General features: G+C 35.4%; 1 protein-coding gene across 8 annotated transcripts in view; it reads left to right on the top strand.

Moving 5' to 3' along the window:
- Positions 1 to 27,659, top strand: part of NAALADL2 (N-acetylated alpha-linked acidic dipeptidase like 2) — a 1,336,058-nt gene that overhangs the window by 859,576 nt on the left and 448,823 nt on the right. The gene's annotated exons all lie outside the window — the stretch shown is intronic.

Here is a 27,659-nt window from a genome sequence, read left to right as displayed (position 1 = left end):
ACAACTTGTCTGGCTCCCTAAAGGAAAGGATCAGTCACTGGTGGCATAGAGATGGCCATCTTTGCATCAAATATCCTTCCCTTTCTCGATAAGTTGTGTTCATGTTATTGGGGAGGTCATGTGGTAGAGAGAAGACACCTGTGATTTTGGCAGGTGCTCCCTGCATCATTGAATTTCTGTCCAGTGTATCATTAACAAGTAGTCCGTTAATACAGACTTGGCCAAAGAAGAAGTTCTGTGAACCTTCTTCCAGGGTGATAGTAACCCATTAACCATGACACTACTGCCAGTAATTAAAGTAAGAAAAACTTCATGTAATAATTCATGTATTTTGCCAAAATTTCTCCCTGTTTTCCAGACATCACAAAGAACATTCTAATTATCTTATTCAAGTCCAGTTATCCTCTCTCTATCTATATTAACTTCTCTGCTTAATCAATAACTCTCCAAGAAAGAAGTCTATCGTGTCAAATATGAGTTATAATTTATAAACTGTGTTAGGTCTACTGGTGACTGCTTTGTCCTCCCACGTACACTTTAAATAATCTATTTAAGAATTTTTCTTGAGACCTTATTGATCTGTGTTTTTACAGTCTATTGTATCATTGTTAGAATTTTGAAATTAAAATTAGGACGTGTCCATCTACGATTTCTAGGCATCACCAAAAATGTCATTCCACCTCTCCCATTTGCAAATGCTCTGACTTCCCTGGGCTGTTAACAGCTCAGCTTCAGGCGTGTACATGTGGAGGCTAACTCTTGGTGATGAATCAGTAGGCTGCCATGCTATCACAAAGCTACTTTATGAATACTCCTTTTAAACTGGTAAATTGCTCAATTACCCCCATTTGCTCTTAACATTGTTTTTGGCTCCAGTCATTCCATGAATTAGAATCCGGTATTATCTAGCAAAATGTTGGCCAGATTCTCAAGCAATCTCAGAATGCTTTTTTTCCCCCTTTTTTCTTTTCTCTTATTTTCTTTGAAATAATTTCAACTCACAAACAATTTTAAATAGAGTATTTAGAAAATCTGTGTAACTTAATGCCAGCTTTCTCTCGTATTAACATCTTACATAATATTATGCAGGTACCAAAGCCATAAAATTAGCATTGATACAGTGCTGTTAACTAATTATAGACTTTTTTTTTTTCTGACCCAGTATCCTGTCTGGAATTCCATGCTACATTTCAGTTACCTTGTCTCCTTACTCCTCTCCAATCTGAAATAATCCCTCAGTATCTCTTTTATTACCCTGACCCTTTGAAGAATACTGGCAGTATATTTTGTAGAATCTCTCAACTGAGTTTGTCCAATATTTTCTAATGATTAAATTGTGGTTATAGGTTTTTGGCAGGAATACTGCAGAAGAGATGGTGTGCCCTCCTCAGTGCATTATGTGAGGAGGTACATATTGCGGATATGCGTCATTTCCCACGCTATTAACTTTTACCTCTTGGTTATGAAAACTATGTGTTTCAAACTGGTGTTTGCCAGTTTTCTCTCCTGTATTGGTACTATTTTTCCCCGTTGTAATTCATGGATATCTTCTGGGAAGATACTATAAGGATACCTAAATATCCTCTTTTTTATTGTACTTTTCCTCATAAATAACAGCATTCATCAATGACTCTTGTTTATTACAATTATTTCAGTGGTATTTGCTAAATCATGATTTTCTACTTCCATCATTCCTTTAGAATCCTTCTTACAGAAGCATTTTTATAATGTGAGTAATCACACTTGCTGCCTACATTCTTAAACAAAGATGAAATAACTAACCATTTGGGGCAAAATTATAAACCAGAATTCTTAGGCTCAATAACAAATTACAAATGCAATAAATAATATCACTCTATTCCTAATGTACTCACATGAAGAATTCCTTTACAAATATCATGCCAATGTATATGTGTGGCCGGGGGAGGGTTTCTTTTTTTTCTTTTACATATTAATCTCTATAAAACATAAAGAAAATGAAAAGATTCAACCCTTTTCTCTCTTTTCTCTGGTTGCTGAGAAGCTCTCATGAACTGTAGTGACCTATTCCACTGGCTTCTGATTCATTTATCCCTTCCTCCTGCAATTGTCTTAAGATCTCTGTATCTTGGGGTTTGGGTCACATTTTTAAAAAATGTAATGCAACCCTCCTCAATTTTGTGGGGAGGAAGAGAGGGAAGAGGAGAAGGCAGGTTGTGAATTGTAAATAAAAACTACAAATAAATATTTGTTCAAAGTGAATAAAAGTATCTGACTTAATACCCTACAGTATAGTTAGGTAAATGATTATTAGAGGAAGTAATATAAAAAAGCACTTCTTTTTCCAGTTTTAGGAATTTTATTTTATTAACTAATCTAAGGATAATTAAGTTCTAAAGAAGGGTATGGAATAATAAAAATCCAAGTGTGTGGTTTTGTTTTTTAATATATGTATATATAATAAACAGAATAGCATAATGAACTTTCCATATGCCTTACCTGGCTTCCTTAACTATCTATATTTCTAGTTTTATATTTTGTGTTGTCTGTGCATCTCTCACATCCCACAGCGCCACTTGCTATTTTTACACAAAAAATTTACACAGATTGAAATGTACACATCTTAACTGACAAAAGGATATACCCATGTAATGTCTCTGCCTATTTAGCTATAGTACATTTTCATCACGTCTGAGAGTTCAGAGTCCTTCCTTCCCATCACCAGCCCTTGCTAAGCACCAGTCTCACATATATCATGGTACATTTTTTTTTTAATTTTTTTTAACGTTTATTTATTTTTGAGACAGAGAGAGACAGAGCATGAACGGGGGAGGGTCAGAGAGAGGAAGACACAGAATCTAAAACAGGCTCTAGGCTCTGAGCTGTCAGCACAGAGCCCTACACGGGGCTCGAACTCACGGACCACGAGATCGTGACCTGAGCCGAAGTCGGACGCTTAACCGACTGAGCCACCCAGGCGCCCCTATCATGGTACATTTTAGAACTTGGTACAAATAGAAACACACAGTAAGTATATCGTGTGCAAGTTCTTTTGCTCACAATAATGTCTTTGATGTTTATTCATTGTTGCATGTATCAGTAAGTCATTTTCTTTTATTATTGGGAAGCATACCACAATTTTTGTATTGATTCAAGTAGGTGTTTTTTATTATTTTTTAATGTTTATTTATTTTTGAGACAAATACAGAGCATGAGTGGGAGAGGGGCAGAGAAAGAGGGAGACACAGAACATGAAGCAGGCTCCAGGTTCTGAGCTGTCAGCAAAGAGCCCGAGCGAGGTGGGGTTTGAAATCACCAGCCGTTAAATCATGACCTGAGCTGAAGTCGGATGCTTAACCCACTGAGCCACGCAGGTGCCCCAAGTTGGTGTTTTTTAAACAAGAATGCCAAGGCACTCTTCCATGATACATGATCCAAATGGATTTACATAAGAGACAGGAACTTCTGTAAGATAGTTTTGCTCAGTAAGCCTCATTGCATATCCAAAAAGTTCTTGATTATTATGGAATCAGAACAAAGAGTAAAAAAGATTTTAAATAACCTTTCCTCCCATAACACTGCAAAAAAAAAGTCTCATTCTTTTAACAGAAATAAGCTCTTACCTTCATTTGGCATATTAACCACACTGAACCTTATTTTCTTCACATTAAAAGGAACCATACTAATATAATAAATACATAGATAGAGATACAGATCTTACAAGATGGTTTGTAAGGAAATGCAGTATCTAAAACTTTGCCCCAGACTTAAATAGGAATTCTGAAAGAGGGGCCCAACTTTCTGTGTTCTAACAAACTCTTCAGGTGATGCAAATGAATTTTGAGACCCAATGAGTTAAAGAATTCTATGCATCATCTGCCAAATCACATTTGGACCACTAGGACTACTGACCTAAACTTTGTGACCTCATATTACTGTTCTTTCAATATCTTATATTGCTGCCTTTCATTTCCCTGCCTCCATGCCAATAAGGACTGAGGAATATATGTGCTCTGGATCCTGGACCCAGTTTTTCTACTCCATTAGCTCTCAGTAAATATTGGTTGAGTGAGTAACTTGTTCCCTTAACATGACTACTTGTCTTTGATGATTCTGACCCTGGGCTGTGCCCTGATTCTAATTAACCTAATTAAAGCTAAAAAAAAAAAAAAGTGTCTATAAGCATTGTACCTCTGACAGGTTTGTTTACAAAATACGTGTTTTTTTTTTTTCTCCTTAAATGCTCCTGTCAATTCTTTCACACCTATTGTACCACTCAAAACAGCAGAAATTCTGCTTAAGATATTAGGATATTTAAAGTCTAATGTATTCTCTTAATTCCTTTGATAAGTTATCAAATGTTTCAAAGATTAAGTGTCCAGAATAGCAGACTTCATCATACTGCTTCCACCAACTTGCTACAAGTATTTCAACTATAATAAACTATAGTCGAAGCATACCTCATTCCCTAGAACCATCCAATTTTAGAATTCTAAGAGACTTTAGGGCTCATGTGGTTTTGAGTGACAAAAACTTATCATCATGTTAGCTGGGGGCTCATGGAAATGTGGAATAAGAACTAACATTTACAGTAACTGCTCATAATTATAACACCAGTGACCAGTTATAAACAAAGATATGCTTAACTTTAATGTATTAATTGGTAAAGCTCGAAACAAAGAGTGAATCAGAAAGCTAAGGGTGAGAATAAATATAGGGAAGTGAGAAATGGGTATCTTTAAGGATATATCATTTGGCCTATGTTGAAACGTGGAAAAGAAAATCCTTCCCCAATTTCTAAGCTTCAGATTGTCTGACAACCAGACCAAAAATACTATTAGTAGTTAAAAATTATTTTCTTTCCATATTCTTTTTTTAAAAAAAATAATTTATCTTCTGAAACTTCTGCTGGATATAGAATTTATTTTTAGTACCATCTCCAAAAAACTTCCTGTCTAATCTATGGACAACTAGTTAATTGAAATCCAAATTTTCTTTTATCTTGACTTAGACTTAATTCTCCTTATACCCTACTTTCTGAAATCCATCTTGATTTAAAGTTTTGTGTATATGTCCCTCCATTTGTTCCAATCCTGTTTTTCCCCCTTTTTTTCTTTGTTTCAAATTCTGGAGAGGAAGGGTTTTTTCAGTGGTTTTACTCTAGTGAAGTGTATCAAATGACACAGTTTATTTAATATTCCCAGTGTTACAATTCAGTGGATCTGTGTGTTGTTTACCTGCTGTCTGTTCAACATCACCTCTGCCAACCCAAACCATTCAAAGAATAAAGAATATCACTGTAATTTGTGACAAGTCTTCTCCAGGTGTTCTTGGTCCAGTTACCTGGACAAATGTCAGAAGACTGACTTCAGTTGGCACTAAATCAACTGAGACAGTGTTGAATTATTCCCTCACTAGAATAGCAGGAAATATAAATATGTGCCTAGTTGTCAAAACAAAGTGTTAGATATTCACAGCATGAAATGCCTTGTCATTTTGTTGGGAAAAAATAAAGTGTCTGTGTTTTTATTATTTTACTCTAACTGGTGGTTCTTGTATGTGTCCTGAAGGCTTCAGATTTACATGAAATATTGTCCAACTTGATTCTAAGAACTATTTAAAGAGTGGCTCATTGTTAAACTGATTTTTTTTTCTTGGGGAGTTTAATTTGCACCATATTGAAAAGATAGATTGTTTAAATTCAAACTGCTCCTTGCAAAAATTTAAATTTTGTTTGAAAAATAATTTTAGTTACATAGGTTTTCTTGATCTCAAACAGAGAAATTTATAACTGCTAGAATGTCTGAGATTATAGCCCCTTAGAGAATATTTTGAATGATTATGTTCATAGATAATATGTGTGTGCCACATAGTTTATTAGTCACTCAGGATGTTCTTTACTGATTATTGTGCTTGTAACTCTCTATTTTGAATTAAACACATACTCAGTGGAGATAATCCATTTGTTTAAGATTCAAAGTTCCCATAAAAATCTATGGGGATTCCAAGATGATAAAATCCACTGCTTGAAAAAATGATTTATCAGTGAATTTCCATCACAATTAGTGTAAGCAGCTAATGGAAACAACAGAAAAAATTAGTTTTACATTTTTATAGGACTAGTTTGTATGCTTTATCTTATTAGATCTTTCAGCCGGACAGCTTTCATTGTCCCCACTTTCTAGATAAGTAAATTGATACTTAGAGAAACTGACCTTAATCAAAGTAACTAGATTAACATAACCAGACTTTAAATCCCAAGTGCAGAACGTCTAACCAAATGGGGATTCTACTAACATTATCTGGCATCAACCATAAAATTTAGGTAAATGAGATTTATGAAAATTAGAGTTGCATTTCGTGTGATATCTGACAAATGATTCAAATTTAATGTTAAAAACAGCGCTTGGCTTCATGTGTTTGTTTTTTCCCTGCTTTTAACACTTGCTTAAGTGTAATGTTGCAAGTGAAACACAAAATACAATGCTAAATTTATAAAGCTTGACTACAGTTATAGACATCAACATGTTCAAATTGTTCAATATGACATCAGAACAAATTTAGATTGAATCATATGCAATTGCCGCTATTCTTCCAGAGTATAGTTTCTATTCTTATCTACAAAAATAACAATTATATATTATAAAATAAATAAATGGAATAATTAATTAACCAAAGTATGTGAAGAAAAGCAACAACAAAAGACCTTGTTTTATTTTTCAATCACAAAATTATATAGATTATTTTAGTGGGATGTAGTCAAACCTGTCATTTCCCCAACTTTATTAACCTTTTTCTTTAATAGCTTTAAACTGTGTAAAATACAACCATCTGATTATCTTTCTCAAAGATTCAAATTCATAATATCATAAGTACAACCCCTTTTTCAAAGTAGTAGGCAGTAGCTGAGCAGAAAATATCTGCCGAAATTGCATAAAAGAGCAAGAATACATCTGAGAAATAATAAATTATGCTGTACAGTACAATTAATTTTACTTTTCCCAGCTACTTTTTATACTTTTTTATCTGCTATGGTCAGGAACTGTAAACTATAGTAGCAGGAGGTTTTAGTGTTGCCAAACTTAAGCTATCTTAGAGAAAATATCATTAATAGAACTAATGTGAATCATAAAAATATCAGTGTAGTCTGTTTTGACTTTCACTATCAAATGATAAAGGCTATATAAATATAATAGCAATCTTATTATTTCTAAACTATTCATTATGAAGAGTGAATTTTCAACATGTGGCAAATTATACTCCAGAAGTATCAGACAATTCTCATAGCCTTATATAGAAAGTCTCAGTGGTTTAAGAAGTTGATTTCCAGTGTGCTTGGGTGGCTGAGTACGTTGAGCATCTGACTCTTGGTTTCACCTCAGGTCATGATCTCATGGTTTCTTGGGTTTAAGCCCCACATCCAGTTTGCTCAAAATAAATAAATAAACTTAAAAAAAAGGAAGTTGATTTCCAAATCAAAAATTATAGTGAACTCAAAAGTATTCTTTGTTGATGTCTTTCAGAAAACAGGACATGGTATGTGCTAATTTTTTTTCTTTTCTAGTTACTGGCCGAAAATAATCCATATTATGCCAAAGCAATCTGGAAACTAAAGTTAGTAATATAGTGACTACAGAAAAGCTTTCTATATCCATGTTAAATGTGACATTCTATTGCTTAATTCTCTAAGTAGGTCAAGGTAATTAAGATTTTCATTAACTCCTTTTTATTTTTTTTCCATTTGTCAACTTTACTGAGGTATACTTGACAATTTCAGTATATTTAAGGAAAACAATATGATGAGTCAATACATACATAACTTGTGAAGGATTCCTACTGAGTTAATTAACACATTCCTCACCTATTATATTTACCTTCTTTTTATTCTTTTATTTTTTGGAAAGAACATATAATTTTTTACTTTCATGGCAAATTTCAACTATGTAATACAATATCATTACCTATAATCACCGTGTTAAATATTAGATCTTCAGACATTATTTATTCTTCTTATAATGACAGTTTTGTACCCTGTTGCCAGGCTGTCCCAATTTCTCCCACTTAACAGACCCCAGCAACCATCATTCTACTTTGTTTCTATAAGTTCAACTTTTCTTTATTTCTCCTTCTTTTTTCCTCTCTCTCTCTATCTTGTATGTATTTTTTTTTTCAGATTCCACATATAAATGATACCATGCAGTATTTGTCTTTCTTTGTCTGGCTAATTTCACTTAGCATAACATCCTTCAGGTTCATCTAAGTTGTTTCAAATGTCAGGAGTTGTTTATTTTTTAAGGCTGAATAATAACCCTTGTGTATGTATACCACAATTTCTTTGTTATTCATCTGTAGACTGACACATAGTTGGTTTTCATACTTTAGTGATTGTGACTAGTGCTACAATGAACATAGGAATATAGTTATCTTTGTGAGATAGTGATTGCATTGTCTTTCAATATATACACAGAATTAGGATTGCTGGGTCATGTGGTAATACTATGTGTCTTTGTTGAGGAACTTCCATACTGTTTTCCATAGTTGCTGTATCAGATTATAGTCCCACCAACAGTATACAAGGGTTTCCTTCACTCTCCATCCTTACCAGCGTTTGTATCTTTTGACTTTTTGATAATAGACATCCTAACAGGTGTAATTTTGATATGCAGATTTCCCTGGATGTTTGGTGATATTGTACACCTTTTCATGCACCTACTGGACATTTGTATACTGTCTTTGGAAAAAAAAATGTCTATTCAGGTCCTTTGCCCACTTTTCAATTGGGGATTCTTTCTTTTCTTCTTCTTCTTTCTCCTTCTTTCTTCTTCTTCTTTTCCTCCCCCTCCTTGCCCTCCTTCCCTCCTCCTCCTCCACCTCCTCCCCCTCCTCCCCCTCCACCTCCTCCCCCTCCTCCTTCTTCTTCTTCTTCTTCTTCTTCTTCTTCTTCTTCTTCTTCTTTTTCTTCTTCTTCTTCTTCTTCTTCTTCTTCTTCTTCTTCTTCTTCTTCTTCCCTCTAATGAATTGTATGACCTCCTTGTATATTTTGAATTTTTGGATAGTAACTCCTACCTGATAAGTTATTTGCAAATCTACTTTCCCATTCCATTGGATGCCTTCTCATTTTGTTGATTGATTCATTTGCTATGCAAAGCTTTTTAGTTTGATATAGTCTCACTTGTTTATTTTTTCTTTTGCAAAATAAATAAAAGCCTTTGCTTTTGGTATCAAGTCCCCAGATATCACTGCTGATACCAATGTAAAGTGCTTACCACCTATGTTTTCTTATAGGAGTTGTACGATTTCATGTCTTATGTTCAAATCTTTAATCCACTTTGATTTTTGTGAGTGATGTAAGATAGGGGTCCAGTTTCATTCTTTTCCACATGGCTATCCAATTTAACCAACATTATTTATTAACAGACTATCCATTCCCCATTGTATATTCTTGGCTCCTTGTCCATTATTAGTTATCCATGTGTGGATGTGTTTATTTATAGGCTTTCTGTTTTTTTCTCTTGATCTGTATATCTGGTTTTTGCCAATACCATACTGTTTTGATTACCATAGCTCTGTAACATACTTTTGAATTGGAACACATGGTTCCTTCACCTTTGGTCTTCTTTTCAAGATTGTTTTGGTTATTTGGGATCTTTTGTGGTTCCCTAAAAAGTTTAGGATTGTTTGTTCTATTTCTGTGAAAAATGCCATTAAATTTTTTATAAGGATTACATTGAATCTGTAGACCTCTTTTGGTATTATGGAAATTTTTTTAAACTTAAAAAAAAATTTAGCATTTATTCATTTGTGAAGGAGAGACAGAAACAGAGTGTAAGCCAGAGAGGGGCAGAGAGAACAGGAGACACAGAACTTGAAGCAGGCTCCAGGCTCTGAGCTGTCAACATAGCTGTGAGATCATGACCTGAGCAGAAATCAGACACTTTATGGACTGAGTCACCCAGGCATCCCTGTATTATGGAAATTTTAACAATATTAATTCTTCTAATCCAAGAACATGGGCTATCTTCACATTTATTTGTGCCTTTTTTTCCAATTTCTTTCAAATCAATGTCTTACAGTTTTCAGTGTACAGATATTTCACCCTGTTATATAAATTTACTCCTAAATATTTCATTCTTTTGATGCTATTGTAAATGGGATTATTTTCTTCATTTCCAGTAGTTCATTGTTAGTGTACAGAAACATAACTTATTTTTGTATATTCATTTTGTATTCTGATACATCACTAAATTTGTTTATTCTAACAGATTTTTGGTGGTGTCTTTAGGGTTTTGTCATTTATCATCGCTTCGTCCTTTCTGATTTGTATGCATTTTATTTTTCTCTCTATCCTAATTGCTCTGGCCAGGACTTGTAGTACAATGTTGAATAACAGTGGTGATCTTGTTCCTGATTTTAGAGGAAAAGCTTTCAGTTTCAGCTTTTCACTGTTAAGAATTGATTAGCTGTGGGCTTGTTGCAAATGGTCTTTATTAGTTTATAGTACTTGCCCTCTATACCCACTTTGTTGGGAGTTTTCATCATGAAAGGATGTTGAATTTTATCAGATGTCTTCCCTGTATCTATTGAGATCATACTATTTTTATTCTTCATTCTGTTACTGTGGTGTATTACACTGGTATACATATGGTGAACATCCTTGTATCCCAAGAATAAATCCCACTTTATCATGGTGTATAATCCATTTAATGTACCATTGAATTCTGTTTGCTACTATTTTGTTGAGGATTTTTGCATCTATGTTCATTAGGGATATTGACCTGTGATTTTCTTCTTTTGTGGTGTCCCTATCTGGCCTTGGTATCAGGTTAATGCTGATTTTATAAAATGAGTTTGAAAGTGTTCCTTCTTTTTTTTTTTTTTTTTTTGGAAGATTTTAAGAAGGATTGGTATTAACTATTCTTTAAATTATTTTTGGTACAATTCACCAGCAAAGCCATATGGCCTTGGGCTTTTCTTTGTTGGGAGATTTTAGATTTAAAATCCTTACTAGTAATTTGTCAGTTCACATTTTCTATTTCTTCATGATTTATTTTGGTAGGTTATATTTTCTAGGAATCCATCCATCTGTTCTACATTATCCACTTTTTCCCTATAAAATTGTGCATAGTAGTCTCTTAGTCCCTATAGCAATACTTTTTTAATCTCATAAGTTAGTAGTAGCCAATAATATACTATCGAATTTCTTTAACGATCATTTGTTTCCTAAATATTTTCAATCCTCCCCTTACAATTACTTTACTTAATGTGCGTATAAAATGCCAAATTGTTTATTTGTATATTGGATCATATATATATATATATATATATATATATATATATATTTACTTATGTATAAATATACAAATGTTTATGTATAATTGTATATAAGTGTTTATTAATATATAAATATATATAAGTGTTTATATATGGTATATATAAAAGAATGCTTATACGTGGCATTTGATTTTTGTGTATTTTTCTTCTTTTGCAAAACCAGGCATAGTAAAATGTTTAATTTCTTTATAGTTCACTTCAAATTCATTATAAAGTAAATCTAAACTTGAAGTGGAAATACAGGTAAATAAAACAAGATTTGAAACTGTTTGTCAATATTCATATGTAAATAGCAAAGTGCAATGACTATGAGGCATAAGATTACATAATTTGCAATAGGGAAACTATGGAGGTGATAGAAGAATATGAATGAAATCTTGCTGATTTTCCTAAAAATAGGGATAGAAACCTATATAAATTTATTTCCTTAGTTTATTTTTGTTATTTTTACATTTTGATATAAGATTAAAAGTACTTGGTAGAATAGTATAAAGAACTTCTGTTCTCTGTGTGTATATATATGTGTGTGTGTATACCGTTCTTATCTTTAAAGGAAGGGTATGTAGTAAAAATATTGTGATCAAAAATTAGTTCTTCATCCTCACCCACTCTTCAGTGTGGTGGTTATTTATTTAAAATGTCTTTAGATTTATTGGTTTCTGTTTGTAGTTCACATTAATTGTTTATTCCCTCAGTCTTTAATGACTTCTTTTAGTATCAAATATAACATGGTTCCAAGGTGCCTGGGTGGCTTAGTCAATTAAGCATGGACTCTTGATTTTGGCTCAGGTCATGATCTCATGGTTCATGGGTTGGAGCCCTGCATCCTGTTCTGCGCTCATAGTATGGAGCCTGCTTTGGATCCTCTGTCTCCCTCTCTCTGCCCCTCCCCCACTCGCTTTTCCATGCTCTCTCTCAAAAATAAATAAATGTTAAAATATATATATGTGTGTGTGTGTATATACACATATGTGTGTGTGTGTGTGTATACCCTGAGTACACATATATATGTATAAAATTTGTTCCAAAAGTCAAAATTATACAAAAGTGGGTACTCAGGGAAGTTCCCCCCCAACTTCAATTCTTCCATTTCACTTCACTCACTCCTTATTGGTCTTTCCTGTGTTTCTTTTTGTAAAAAATAAGCAGATAAATGCATGTTCTCTTATTTCCCCTTTGAGTTTACATAAAATGTAACATTTCATTATTATTATTATTTTAATGTTTATTTTTGACAGAGAGAGAGAGACAGAGCATGAGCAGGGGATGGGCAGAGAGAGAGGTAGACACAGAATCCAAAGCAGGTTCCAGGCTCCGAGCAGTCAGCACAGAGCCTGACACGGGGCTAGAACTCACAGACTGCGAGATCATGACCTGAGCTGAAGTTGATGCTCAACCGACTGAGCCACCCAGGCGCCCAGCAGTTCATTATTCTTAATTGTGCTTTTGTTTTCTTTTTTTCATGGAGCAATTCTAAAAATCTCTCCCTAAGTGTTCTTAGAGATTGCTGATAGTGGGGTTCTCCAGAAGCAGGTACTGAGAGACAGTGTGGTTGGCAGGATTTTTGTTTGAGATAAGTACCTATGGGAAAAAGAAAACACCAGAAGGACTGGGCAGGGATAGAAGTGGTGCTGCAGGACAGTATAACCACCTGTGAGTGTATGGTCTATCAGAATTCTCCAATAGTGGACTGAATGGCCAGGTCTTCGTGCCTCTTCTGCAGTCAGTCTTTGGATGTGTGCCTCCCCGAGAAGGGCATGCCGTTGGTTGAAATGATTCTCTGGGACTAAAACAAACTTTGCACAGTGTAACAGCTGGTGGCACTATGCTGATAGTACTCAGAGAAGCAGGATTAAAAGTCTCCTCTTAGGGCACCTGGGTGTCTCAGATGGTTAAGCATCTGACTCTTGATTTCAGATCAAGTCATTATCTCACGGTCCTGATCCAGCTCTGTGTCATGTGTGGAGCCTCCTTAAGATTCTTTCCCTCTACCCCTCTCCTGCTTGTGTGCTCCCTCTCTCTCACTCTCTCTCAAAAAAATAAAATGCCTCCCATTGACAAAATGGAACATCCAGATAGGGCATCACAATGTCAACTATAGAAATTTGGCTTTAACTCCATTCTTGGTCATGATTTTCAAGGGCTAAAACTGTGCTGTCTAATATGGTAGCCTCTAGACATATGTGGCACTTTAATTTTAAATTAAATCAATTAAAATTAAATAAAATTAAAAATTCAGTCATACTAGTGACATTTCAAGTGCTCAGTAACCACAGGTGACTATTATTATAGAGCATTTCCATCATTAAGGAAAATTCTACTGGATGAATGCTACAGCATAAATGCCTTAAAGCTGTGTGATTTTATACCAAATTTGGTGATTATCTACTGTTTTAGATTATCCATGAGATTCTGTATATACTCGTGGAGAATCAAAGATTGTCTTTTTTACCACTTGAATTATTTAAAATCTATTTACTAAGCAGACTCTAAGAACCACATGTTGGGTATGCTTCATGAATTATTTTATGGTTTAGTGTTGAACCAAAACATAGTCGAGTGCTCCGAAAGTAAACATTTTCCATTTCCCGTATTCTCTGAAGAGTTTTTGAATTTTAAGTATGTAAAAATAAATCTTGTAATGCTACTTTAAAGTGTTATTGCATTTGCTTCAAACTGCTGGCATTGTAAATTTTAGTCCCATACAATTTCATTTGAGAGATGCATCCTGGATGAGAAAATGTGTTCTACTTTTGTTTTGCTTATCACCAGCCACTCAGTTCTAAATTTTTCAGTGAGAATTGGAAAAATTAAATCTTGGGAATATTATGTTTTTTTGAGAGATAACCATTTCAGTGTTAGACATTTGAGGAATATAAATGTGGACTACTTTTGTAATCAGTTGAAAGCCAGACTTTGGTACTTTGTTTGCATTTAAAATTAACTCTGTTTGGTGGAAACAGTTCAGGTAATTAACTTCCTTTCCTTGACTCCTGAATAACACAAAGTGACGCTACCTATATAGCCACAAAAATTGTGACTTACATGCATATACCCTATATGATTATTGAATACCCTCATTCCTTTCTATTGGGCAAGCCTAAAGGCTTTCTTGAAAGCCTTTCTTTTCTACTTATCCTTCTCTAATTCCTCAGACTTTTGACTTCATAACATTTACAAACATATACACAGTAAATCTATTAAGGAAATAGAGGATTAAACTAAGTGACATAGATTTCTTTACTGTAGAACTTTAAAACCTATTATTATCGTGATGTGTTTTTTCAAAACTCCAAAAGCATTGTAGCCTGGAAGATTTGCCAAACCTTTTGACCATGGAGTTCATTTTCAGAGGAGCATCTGGAAAGACTATTATTTAGTCAAACATACTGTGGGATTGCTGGCCTGCAGCACCTGCCCCTTCCCCTTTCTGCCACAAATCCTTCCCTAGTTTTATGTTCCTACCCAGAGATGTATGATTTGTATCTCAGCTTGTGCACATTTTGTAGCTTAAGGTATAAGGTAAAGAGTAATACAGAAAGTAGAAAGAGTAGGGCAGATTAGGTCACATGGTGATGGCAAGGTTAACACCTGCGGGTGCACCTGCTTATGAGTCAGCAGGAAACAAAACACTCAACAACAAAAAATAATCTGGTTGATTGTTTAACAATTAAAGTTGTAATTAGATTTATAATTGAATTTTTGGTGTAGTCTTGAGTCTAGAAAATCAGTGTATCCCAGCTAATCTTTTACTCAGCGTGATCTGTTCCGGTTCATTGCTGACCATATTCAAAAATCTGTTTTTTTAAAACACAAATCTGAACAAAACTCTTAAACAGGCATCTTTAACTAGTCCCTCAGGTGATTTTTCTTATTTCAGTAATAGAATAGAAAATGCAATGTTATACTGAGAAAAATAGATAAAGTGACAATTTTTAAGATAATACAGATATACATATATTTAAGCAATAGGCCGAAAAAGATAATGTGCTTTAGGCAATTATTTCTAGAATACATCTCACTGAAATTTTCACCTGCTCCACAAACTTATTACTATCATATCTATCTGAAAATCTCAGTCGTTTCAATGTTCCAAAAAAGATTTGGAATCCATGATGAATATTAAACCGAGTAATCACAGGTTGGTTTGCTATTCAGTAACCTCTATCAGGGTGATGCCTTGTGGCATCACCTGGGATGGCTTTTGGTGCACTAGGGAAAGTTGACAAAACCAAGGAACTTTCTTTAGTCTGAGGGTAACTATGTAATACTCAGACAAATCAGGTCACTTGAGAATAAAAGGGGTTACTATGAATAGCTACTTAACATTATGGGTATTTACTGTGTGATACCACTATTTCCCAATAGTTTTGATGATGAAATCCAGGTGATTTTCAGTCAAAAGGTGTTATGAGCTAAATCTCCCTCTCCCCAACAAATTCATATGTTGAAATACTAACTTCCTATAACTCAGGCTGTATTTGGAGACAGGGTTGTTAAAGAGGTAATTAAGTTAAAATGAGAGCATTGGGATGGGGCACAATCCAATATGACTAATGTCTTTCTAAGAAGAGGAAATTAGGACATAGACACAGAGGAAAGACCACGGAAAGACACAGGGAGAAGATGGCCATCTACAAGCCAAGGAGTGAGGCCTCAGAAGAAGCTAATCCCACAAATACCTGGATCTCAGACTTCTAGCCTCCAGAATTGTGAGCAAATAAATTTATATTGTGTAAGTCACCCAGTCTATGGTACTTTTTTTATAGAAACCCAAGCAAAGTAATACAAGTGGAAATTATAAAAACCTCTTTTTTTGCTTCATTGTCATAAAAAAAGTACAAAGGAAAAAGGTATAATTTTAGCATGCTTCTATTTTCACAGTCTTCAAGAAGAAAAAAAAAAGTGCCAAGTGTAACAACTATTCTGGTCATTCACTAGTCTCTGTTCCTGGTTAGGTCTAAGTACCTTTTTTTGGCTTAAGACTTCACAGTGGTATCACATGGACAATCCAGTATAATCAGGAAGGTCCTAGTACTCTAGCTCTGGCATCAGCTCTAACGAAAGAAGGATGCAGAATCTATTGCCTAATAGATTAATCCTAGTCCTTCACAGGATAAACTGGAATTCCTAGCTTCTGCAGTAGTAAAACATATAAATGATTTTTTTTATTTATTTAATTTTTTTTAAGTAGGCTCCATGCCTCTGTGGAGCCCAACGTGGGGCCTGAACTCACAACCCTGAGATCAAGACCTGAACTGAGATCTAGAGTAAGATTGTCAATTGACTGAGTTACCCAGGTTTCCCTAAATGAGTTTTTAGATACACAAAGCTATGTGAGGAGTGTGATTCTGTGGTGCAAAAGAGTTCTTATAAGATAGGTGGAATAGTTTGTGTTCAGTTGAGCCTAAGAAAAGACATGATTTTAAAAAGTCCCTGTGATGGGAAAGATTTGATCCATTTTTAAGGGTAGAGATGGTTAGTATTCAATCTTAAATTATTGCTTTTCTGTGGTATGTCATCACAAGCCTTTTTTAAAAGCCTACAAAAGTTGGGGTGCCTGGGTGGCTCAGTCGGTCAAGCATCTGACTTCAGCTAGGTCATGATCTCACAGTTAGTGAGTTCGAACCCTGTGTCAGGCTCTGTGCTGCCAGCTCAGAGCCTGGAGCCTGTTTTGGATTATGTGTCTCCCTCTCTTTCTGCCCTTCACCCTGCTAATGCTGTCTCTCTCAAAAATAAATAAAACATTAAAAACAAAACTTTAAAAGCCTACAAAAGTAAGCAACTTTACATTTAGTTGCTGTGTGAAGGCACAGAGAAGGGGCAATAGTTGTAGGTGGGAAGTAGGTGAGAATTCTGGGCAATCTCAGGAATGGAGTCCTGTAGCAGGGTCCAGTTCCTATGAGGAAATTATGAAAAGTATTACAGGGTCTCAGTTTTATAGTAACAAAGTTTTTTGGCAGGTTATCTATTTAGGGGAGGCAGAGGAACAATTAAACACACACACACACACACACACACACACACACAAAACAGACACTGAATTCCTAGGCCAATATGAAGAGTTTCAGGTCCCAGGAAAATCCCAGTCACTGAAATGTGGACAGGGATACAAGACTCCTTTAGGTTCCCCTTAAATAAGTTCAGATCGGTCCTACACCTGCTCTGGGGCTGAGCCCTGGGGCACTGTCAGGTCAACTGAGATGAAGAGGAAGGCATACTCAAGGAAGTGAGTGAGTCATTACCTCAACTGTGCTAGACGATGGCTGCACAGAGGGGAGGGAAGGCAGCACAGTAACGGCACTGATGTTGTACAGAGTGGAAGCGTGGTAATTAGAAGTAAGACGAGGAGTTTGAAAGAGTCACCAAATACAGCCTGAAGTACAGCCTCTGGCAATATAGCAGAACCGGGAGTAGGGTGCAACTGAGCTGGCACATTGGACTGGCATGCAGTTCAAAGCCATTTTTGAGCAGACTTAAGGAGGATTACGTTAAATCTCAGAGTCAGTGTTGTAAATAGTGGCTGTTACGTCGCACATTGACTACAATCAGTAATCAAAAGTTAGAGAGCCTGTGTGCAATTAGGGGGTTGGATGATCCCACATTAGGTATCTTCTAGCTTGAAACTGTGAGGTTCGATTTGGGGGAGTATGATGTGAAAGAGTGCAAAGGGTCCTGCATTGTTATTCTTTTTTTCCCTTTTTAACGCCACTGCTGCATGTAAATAATGATTTACAATTTTAGATTCTAGCACTGAAAGGGAACTTGGAGATCACAAATACACCATGTTCCATATAAAACTGAAGCAATAGAAGACGTGTTTCTTCAATTGCACAATTAAATACCCGATTCAATGAATGCTGCTTTGTATTTGTCTTTAATCCCTTACAATGTCTAGCTTGATCCTGTGGACATACTACACCTGAAGAAGAGATGAATGTCATTAATGAGAATGAGCACAAAATATAAGTAGTAATTATTACTTGAGGTGCTGACAGCTTCGAGATGTGTGTCCTCTTTCCAAAAAGCCATACATAAAAATGTACTTTAAATTACCTGTAATTCTAGAGGACTCGTGGATCACCTAGAAAAAAGATATCTTTAGATAACCCCCTTATGGACTTACATAAACCAGGTTAAGAATTTCTTTCCTCAGATGTTCATTACCTATCTAGATAGATTTTGTGTTCAGAGGTAATATGAAGAGAATATAATTAGGGGGACAAGATTTTCCTAGGGGAAAAAGGTTCAAAACTACTAAGAAAATGTGTTAAAATCTGAACACTGAGTAGTCAGCAAAGAGTTGTATCACTTTCTAGAAGAAAGGTAACTTCAACATATCACTATTTAAGTCTATAATTAAGTTACATGGAGAATTATTGTTAGCCTTTTGAGAGTTTCAAGTGCAGAGCATATGATATTCACAGTCACCGATAATCTCTAATAATTTTATATTCTCTTCTCTAAATCAAGAACAAAACATAGGATAGGAATCATTTTGGTAAATGTAACTCAAAACTTCATATTGCCATTTAGTAGGTAATTCATTATAAGATATAAAAGGAATGCTGTACATTTTATAAATATGAAAATAACTATGATATAATTAGGACTATTAAAACACATTTAAATGTAATGAGGTAGATGTTGTTAAAATATTATTTTTGTCCTTAGGCCATGCTTTTCATTGTAAGAATGGCCAGGTGATTTGCATTGGAATTGTGAACAAGGCCAGAGATCAGTGAGCTTACAGCCTCTCTAAATTTTCCATTTACTGCTCCTGCATGATGGAGGGGCCTCCAATGATTGGGGTAATGCCCACTGGCACTTCTGGATCCCACCTTATATGAGAAATTCTTACTGGGACCTAGAGTGGTCAGAGAACTCTTTGTGCTCTTAGTTCTACATGGAGAAGGCCGTTCTCAGCAGGGAGTTTTAGGAGTAGCTTTGTGGCAACATAGCCTCTTCAAGTAACCCTAGCATGTAGAAGCAGGTCCCTGTCACACTATTCAATATGCCTATCAGCACCCTTTGGTATTGATGAAGTAAAGAAATATACATGTTCATGGATTCGTCTTTCCCTCAAGGTATATTTATATACCCAAAGAGTACCCTCCTTCATTCAATCCATAAGCTTTTCTCAAGTGACTGTTAAAGTGAAGCAAGCACAAGAAGGCAAAAGAAAGAGCCTTCTTATTCAAGAAGGTAAAGATCCAGAAGGGACAGATGTAATTACACATTCCTCAGCCTAAAAAGTCAGTTACAGAGGAGGTGTGACTTCCACTAAAGTTTTTTTTTGTTTGTTTTTTTGTGTCTTTAATTATTGAGGTACAATTCACATACCATAAAATTCACCATTTTGAAGTGTACAATTCACAACTTTTTAGTGTATTCACAGAGTTTTCAAAAATCAGCACTATTTAATCCCAAAACATTTTCATCACACCAAAAAAGAAAACCTATACCCATTAGTTGTCACTCTTGACTTACCTCTCCCTCCAATTCCTGGCAACCACTATCCATTTTCTGTCTCTATGGATTTCCCTACCCTGGATGTTTCACACAAATGGAATCATACAATATGAGGTCTTTTGCAATTGGCTTCTTTCAATTAGTATAATATTTTCAAAGTTAATCCATGTTGTATATCCGTACTTCATTTTTTATGGCTGAATAATTTTCCACTTTATGGATATGCCACATGTCATCTATCCATTCATTAGTTGACAGACATTTGAGGGTTTTTTTTCACTTTTTGGCTGTCACAAATTCTGCTACTATGAACATTGCTATACAAGTTTTTGTGTGAACATATGCTTTCAGTTCTCTTGTGTATATCCCCAGTTCTGTTGAGTATATATTCCTCATATGTTGCTGGGTCATATGGTAGCTCTATGTTTAGGTTTTGGAAGAACTGCCAAGATGTTTCCTGTAGAAGATGTACTGTTTTTAAATTCTAACCAGATATATATGATGAGATCACTTTTTCTATACCCTTGCCTTCCCTTGTTATTTTTCTGTTTTTGTTTCTTAAAGTTACACTCACCCTAGTGGGTAGAAGCTGATAGCTCATTGTGGTTTTAATTTGCATTTTCCTAATGACTAAATATATTGAACGTCGTTTTATGTCATTATTGACCATTTATATATCTGCTTTGGAATAATGCCTGTTTCTATCCTTTGTCCACTTTTGTCGTGTTTTGGTATGAGTTCTGTATCAGTACTTAATTTCTAAATATGTTTTACTATATAGGTTGTTTTCACTATCTTGATAGTGTACTTTGATGCTTAAAAGTTTTTAATTTTGATGAAATTCAACTTATCTTTTCCCCCTTTTTGGCTGCTTGTGTTTTTGATACCATATCTAAGAAACTTTTGCCTAGTGTGAGGTTGCCAACCAAGTTCCAGATTTATACATATGTTTCCTTCTAAGAGTTTTATAGTTTTACATTTAGGTCTTTAATTCATTTTAAGTTAATTTTTGGAAATGGTATGATACAGAGGTCCAAATGTACTCTTTTGCATGTAGGTGTCCAGCTATTTCAGTACCATTTGTTGAAAAGAGTATCTTTCCCCAAGCATCCGTGTTGAAAATCAATTATGCATTGGTGTATAGATTTACTTCTGTATTCTTAGTTCTGTTCATATTTATCTGTGTCTGTCATTATGCCAATACCATACTGTCTTGATTATTGTAACCTTTTAGCAAGTTTTTATAGTTTGTAGGAAGTGTCAGTCCTTCAACTTTGTTCTTGTTTTGACTATTCAGAGTACTTTGCATTTAGCTTGGACTAAATTTTGAACAATGGTTTGGAGATGGTCAGTCACAGAAGAGATCAGATTTCTTGGATGAAATGCTTTTGGATAAAGAAGTGTTGGAGGGGAGAAAAAAGAAAGGAATATAACTGAAGTTTAAGCATGAGATGGGTTCCAGGTAACAAGTGCACAGTCACAAGCACTGAGACAAAGAAGCAGGTACTTTGGGATCGAATGTGGCTGGATCAGAGAGAATAGGAAGTTGTGAGATGTGAGGATGGAATGATAGGTGAGACCAGACCACAAAGCATTTGATCCTATAGGCAGTATTTTATCTTATACACAGTGGGGACTAAAGTTGATGGCAATTCTTTGCTGTTTCAGTGTTAAAAGATTTGCAAGAGGCTCCTGGGTGGTTCAGTTGGTTGAGTATCCGACTTTGGCCCAGGTCATGATTTCACGATTCTTGACTTGGAGTCCCACATCAGACTGTGCTGACAGGTCAGAGCCTGGAGCCTGCTTCAGGTTCTCTGCTTCCCTCTCTCTCTGTCCCTCCCCTGCTCACACTCTGTCTCTCTCTCAAAAATAAATAAACATTAAAAAATTTTTAAAAAAGATTTGCAAAACATTGGAGTTATTTTTGGATATGAATATGGGTATGGATATGGATATGGATACACACACACACAGATACACACATTTTTAAAACTAACACAAAACGCTCTTCCTAATAATACTGAATTCTGTTTACACAAAGTAAATTTCAAAGGTGTTCTGGATACTTTATTTTTTTTAATTTTTTTAAAATATAATTTCTTGTCAAATTGGTTTCCATACAACACCCAGTGCTCATCCCAACAAGTGCCCTTCTCAATGCCCGTCACCCACTTTCCCCTCTCCCCCATTCCCCATCTACCCTTAATTTGTTTTCAGTCCTTAAGAGTCTTATGGTTTGGGGCACCTGGGTGGCTCAGTCGGTTGAGCATCTGACTTCGGCTCAGGTCATGATCTCGTGGTTCATGAGTTTGAGCCCCGCTTTGGGCTCTGTGATATCAGCTGGGAGCCTGGAGCCTGCTTCAGATTCTGTGTTTCCTTCTCTCTCTGCCCCTCCCCCACTACTTGTGTGATCTCTCTCTCTCTCTCTCTCTCAAAAATAAATAAATGTAAAAAAAATTTATATATAAAAAAAAAGTCTCTTATGGTTTGCCTCCCTTCCTCTCTGTAATGTTCCCCCCCCTTCCCCTCCCCCATGGTCTTCTGTTAAGTTTCTCTAGATCCACATATGAGTGAAAACATATGGTATCTGTCTTTTTCTGCCTGGATTATTTCACTTAGCATAATACCCTCCAGTTCCATCCAAGTTACTACAAATGGTCAGATTTCATTCTTTCTCATTGCCAAGTAGTATTCCATTGTATATATAAGCCACATCTTCTTTATCCATTCATCAGTTGATGGACATTTAGGCTTTTTCCATAATTTGGCTATTGTTGAAGGTGCTGCTGTAAACATTAGGGTACATGTGCCCCTATGCATCAGCACTCCTGTATCCTTTGGGTAAATTCCTAGCAGTGCTATTGCTGGGTCATAGGGTAGTTCTATTTTTAAATTTTGAGGAACCTCCATACTATTTTCCAGAGTGGCTGCACCAGTTTGCATTCCCACCAACACTGCAAGGGGATTCCCGTTTCTCCACATCCTCGCCAGCATCTATAGTCTCCTGATTTGTTCATTTTAGCCACTCTGACTGGTGTGAAGTGATACCTCATTGTAGTTTTTATTTGTATTTCCCTGATGATGAGTGACATTGAGCATCTTTTCATGTGTCTGTTTGTCATCTGGATATCTTCTTTGGAAAAGTGTCTACTCATGTCTTCTGCCCATTTCTTCACTGGGTCATTTGTTTTTTGGGTGTGGAGTTTGGTGAGTTCTTTATAGATTTTAGATACTAGCCCTTTATCCAATATGTAATTTGCAAATATCTTTTCCCATTCCCCGAGATAGATATTTAAACCAAACTGTAATGGTGACTAATCTCTCAAATTATGTACATTGAGAGAGGCCAAAGAAATAACAATAATGAAAAGAAAAATTCTCTCCATTATTTTTCTTTCTGTCTTCAAATTTCCCTTTATGTTTGCTTGTTTTGTCTTTTGGTCAGTGATTAATCAAAACCTTACAACTAATATTCTCCTTAAAGATAGCTTTTCATCATGCCCAAAGCTTAATCACCCAGGGTGAGTAAAGCCATAGCTTATACTTTAATCCCTAATGGAAAAATCCAGTACAATATGGTACCAGTCAGGTACATGAGAGCTATAGTGCAGTGAAATTTAGCACAAGATTTCTTTTAAATGCCCCAGATTGAAAAACAGGTTTATAATCTAAACTGCACCATTTCTGTAATGTTCATGAAAAACTAAGTGTGGTAGAATTGTGTCAATAATAAATAGTAACTGCTATTGATTCTCTCAGTTTTCTCATCACAAATAACTTCCTCAGCTATCAATACCCTGAGGTGTATAGAATCTCTCCATTGTAAAGATGAATATATTGAAGTCGAATGAATTAAAACACTGCTTCCCTACAACTCCAAACCATTTCCGTATTATTTTTCTTAATAAATTGTAGGTAGTCATTAATGTACTTTCCTATAAACCACAATAGCTTAAGTAACTTTCTAAAATGTGTTGATGGCCCAAGTTGACATCCAAGAAATGAAGAAAAAATTAAATTATGGCAATTAAGCAAGAAAACTTAGACCAGTTTACACTAAGTTTTTGTGGCACTCTTTAGTTCACTGAGCTATCTTTTATGCATCTTGTGTGAATATTTTACATGTGTGCCTGGAGGCTGTGTGTGTTGGTTACATTTTTCTTTTCTCCTAATGATCACATAGAAAAGTGAGGGTCAGGGATATCAATAAAGAACTGCCAAAAAAAATATACATTGTAGCAAGGCAATGGTTAAAAGCTAAAATTTATTTTAAAAGTATTAAAAGTAAAAGAGCTCAGTAGAAGGTCAGGAAAGAGATAGGAAAACAAATGGAATGAGAAGATATAATGAATGGAAACACTATTTGACCTGTATTTCCATCTGTAAAGGGGAAAGAGAAGAATACTGAATCAGTTTTGGTTAAAAACAAAATTCTCTTCCTTTCATACTACAAGAGTCTAGAATTTATCTTAATTCTGAAATAACTCCATTTCTCTCTCATTAACCTTGTTCTGCAAAAACACCAGTTTAATACTTACAAGCCATCTGTTATTTTCTTTGCTAAGATCACTCATGATCTTGAACTGCCATTACCAACTCCAGAAGAGTTCTATTGGTGCTGAAGAAAGAGTCCAAAGAGTTTATGTGTTGGTATCTAGGTAGATCTCATTGTATTTGGCTGTTTGCTTAACAGGTGCATAAAAATCAGCACTTCTCTATGATAGCGCTCTTTTGGTTTACTTCACCTGTTTCAACTTTGCAGCATGGCTAGAATTCAGTGGTGGAAAAGGCAGGAAGTCCTGCCTCATACATCTCACACACAATGTGATGTCTGTCAGCCAACTAAGCTTGTTCTTCCCAAAGTGACTCTCTAAATGGGGTTATGAGAAATGTTTTTTCTGCCAAAAACTTTCCATTCCTCCTCTTTTGCTTTAATGGGTTATTTGAACTATGGACATAATTTGGATATGATTACAATCTTGGTAATATTTGTGTATTTTGGTTTGTCTTATTTATTTGATCATTATGGATTATTGACATATGAATCTATTTTAAAAATGAAAAAAAAACTTTTTCTGACTTATCCAGAAATATTAGAGAAGTACATATGTATGGTATATTATTAATGGTGGTAGTATAAACAAAATAGATTTATAAAATACTTCAGGGATTACTGCTTTCTTTCATAATCATTTTTTGTCATTTAATATTCAAACAGTTCTGCAAAGCAATCATTTATAGAGCACCTATTATGCACCAAACACTTTTATAAATGTTGCACAAGTATTTACTCTTTGTACCTCACAAACATATGTGAGGTAGGTGTTTTCATTATTATTTCTATTATTAATTTCCACTGACAGATGAAGAAACTGAAGTAAAAGAGATTCACCAAGTTTTCCCCAAATCACATAGGTAATAGTGGAGGAACTGAGATTGAATTCAAGTATTGTCACTATTTTGCAAAAAACGATATAGAAGCTGAGGTTCATTAAGTACCTTTCTTTAAGTACCAGTTATTTCATATATTCTGTTCTTCGTACTACACCGAATCATGATTAATACTTTAAGTACTTACTATCGTAGCCAACCCTGAGGAAGTATTCAGTGAATATTTGTTCAATTAAATAATATTGAAAAGAAGTGTGAAAGAGATAGTATTTTTAAATATTTTATGATGTATCCTACTTTTGAGGTCAATTTCTTTTCCAGTTCCCTTCCTACCACATTGGACACAGGAAACAAGAGTGTCAAATGCCACTTCTTGAAGAATGAACATATGGTCAGGGAAATTTCTTTAAGTCAGAAAAGACCTTTCTGGTGCTTCTAAGAAGGAAAGAGAGTGAAAAGAACACATTCTAGAATGATGTTTATGGTCTTCCCCATCAGAAAGATCTGGATCAGAGGGGCGTCTGGGTGGCTCAGTCAGTTAAGCTTCCGACTTTTGCTCAGGTCACGATCTCACAGTTCATGGTTTTGAGCCCCATGTCAGGTTCTGTGCTGACAGCTCAGTGCCTGGAGCCTGCTTCAGATTCTGTGTCTCCCTCTCTCTCTGCTTTTCCACCTCTTGTGTTGTGTCTCTCTCTGTCTCAAAAATAAATAAATGTTAAAAAAATTAAAAGAAGAAAGAAATATCTGGATCAGAAAGAATTTACCTGGCAGATACCATTCCAACTTGATCCTATATGGTGATCACAGTGGAGGTGAAATGGCAGCGTGCTGTGTTTGGCAAAGAGAAGTCCTACTGTGGCACTGACAGATCTTCTTCAGCATTTATGCACCATGGAATGGAACAAATGGGTAATGGGAAATGTGAGATTTTCAATTCTGTTGATGTGGCTTGGGACACCATGTGAACTTATAGCACTCTAACAGAGAACCTTGGACGGGGAGTCTAAGCTGTGTGACCGAGAGCTAAGGAATTTACATTATTAGATCAGAGGTGAGATCAATTCTTAGGTAAATATGAGCTTCAAAGTAGAGTTGGGAAAGAGTTTATGTAAATTTTTGGCATCCAATGACTTCCATAGCACTTGCCAATAGGACTTTTAATAATGAGGGGCGCCTTGGTGGCTCAGTTGGCTGAGTGTCCGACTTCAGCTCAGGTCATGATCTCACGGTCTGTGAGTTCAAGCCCCGTGTTGCACTCTGTGCTGACAGCTCAGAGCCTGGAGCCTGGTTTGGATTCTGTGTCTCCCTCTCTCTCTCTGTGCCTCCCCTGCTCATGCTCTGTCTCTCCCTCTCTGTCAAAAATAAATAAACATTAAAAAATTAAAAAAAAAATAACTAGATGACACAAGGGGAATTGCTGTGGAGGTTTGCAAAATGCTGGATGACCCCAACGTGATCTGCATATGGATACCAGGCCCACTTTCCTACAAGGATAACAAAAAGGTTCTTATTGAACCAAACACCATCTTTGAAAATTTACCCTCCCCCAAATAACATAAAGGTAATGGATTGAAATTTCTGTAGTTGGAAAATTTGTTCTTCCAATTGTCCAGGGACGAAGGAGATTCATCAAAAAGTGTGTATCAGCTGCAGTAAAATGAAAACTTCAAGCTTCCCTTTTCTGCATATTTGAATATAATGTGTACATCTTTTATTAAGGATATAATTATATTACATTTTTCTGAATATATAAATATTTGTTATAAAGTTTACACAGTATATAAAAATATGAAGACAAAGGTTAAGGCCTTTGTAATTCTACCACATGAGATCATCTCCACTGTTACCTGAATGGCTCTCTTTCATGCATCTTTATAATATAATATATATAAATATGTGTCTATATAGATAGATAGGTAGATAGATATGTATGTATGTATGTATGTATTATTTTACCTAATGGGATAATATGTATTCCATATGCTATTTTTTCTGCCCATCTCCCCCGATGCCAGAACCCTAAAACTCTTCACCATCACCACACCATAGAGATTTCTTTTATTTCATCTCAATCAAAATGCTTATTCACCTCACAAAAGATGCCTACTGAAACTAGGGGTTTCCTGTAACCATTATAGTAGAATCAACATTTTTTATCTGCTAGGCATGTGAGTGTATAAAAAAAAATCTATCAAGATGGCTCAATGATTCCAAGACAGAATGAAAGAAAGAAAACTGGCATTTTTCAGTTTCTGTGTGTTGTGGTTAAACTCACACATTGTGTGTGGGCTCTTAGGAACTTCGAGTCTGTCATTTCACAGATGAAAACACTGAGGCCCAGAGGGTTCAATGTCTTGTTCAAGTTAAAGAGCTTGTTGGAAGCAGAAAGCATGCTACCCTTATTTGAATACAAGAACCTAAACATCTTTTATAAGTTGAGCAGCCACTTTGCAAAACAAAATAAAAACAACAATAATAATAATAGT

The sequence above is a fragment of the Panthera uncia genome, chromosome C2 (genome assembly GCF_023721935.1).
Source record: "Panthera uncia isolate 11264 chromosome C2, Puncia_PCG_1.0, whole genome shotgun sequence".
Taxonomy (NCBI): domain Eukaryota; kingdom Metazoa; phylum Chordata; class Mammalia; order Carnivora; family Felidae; genus Panthera; species Panthera uncia.
The sequence above is the reverse complement of the archived record's forward strand: the minus strand, read 5'-3'. Positions and strand labels throughout refer to the sequence as shown.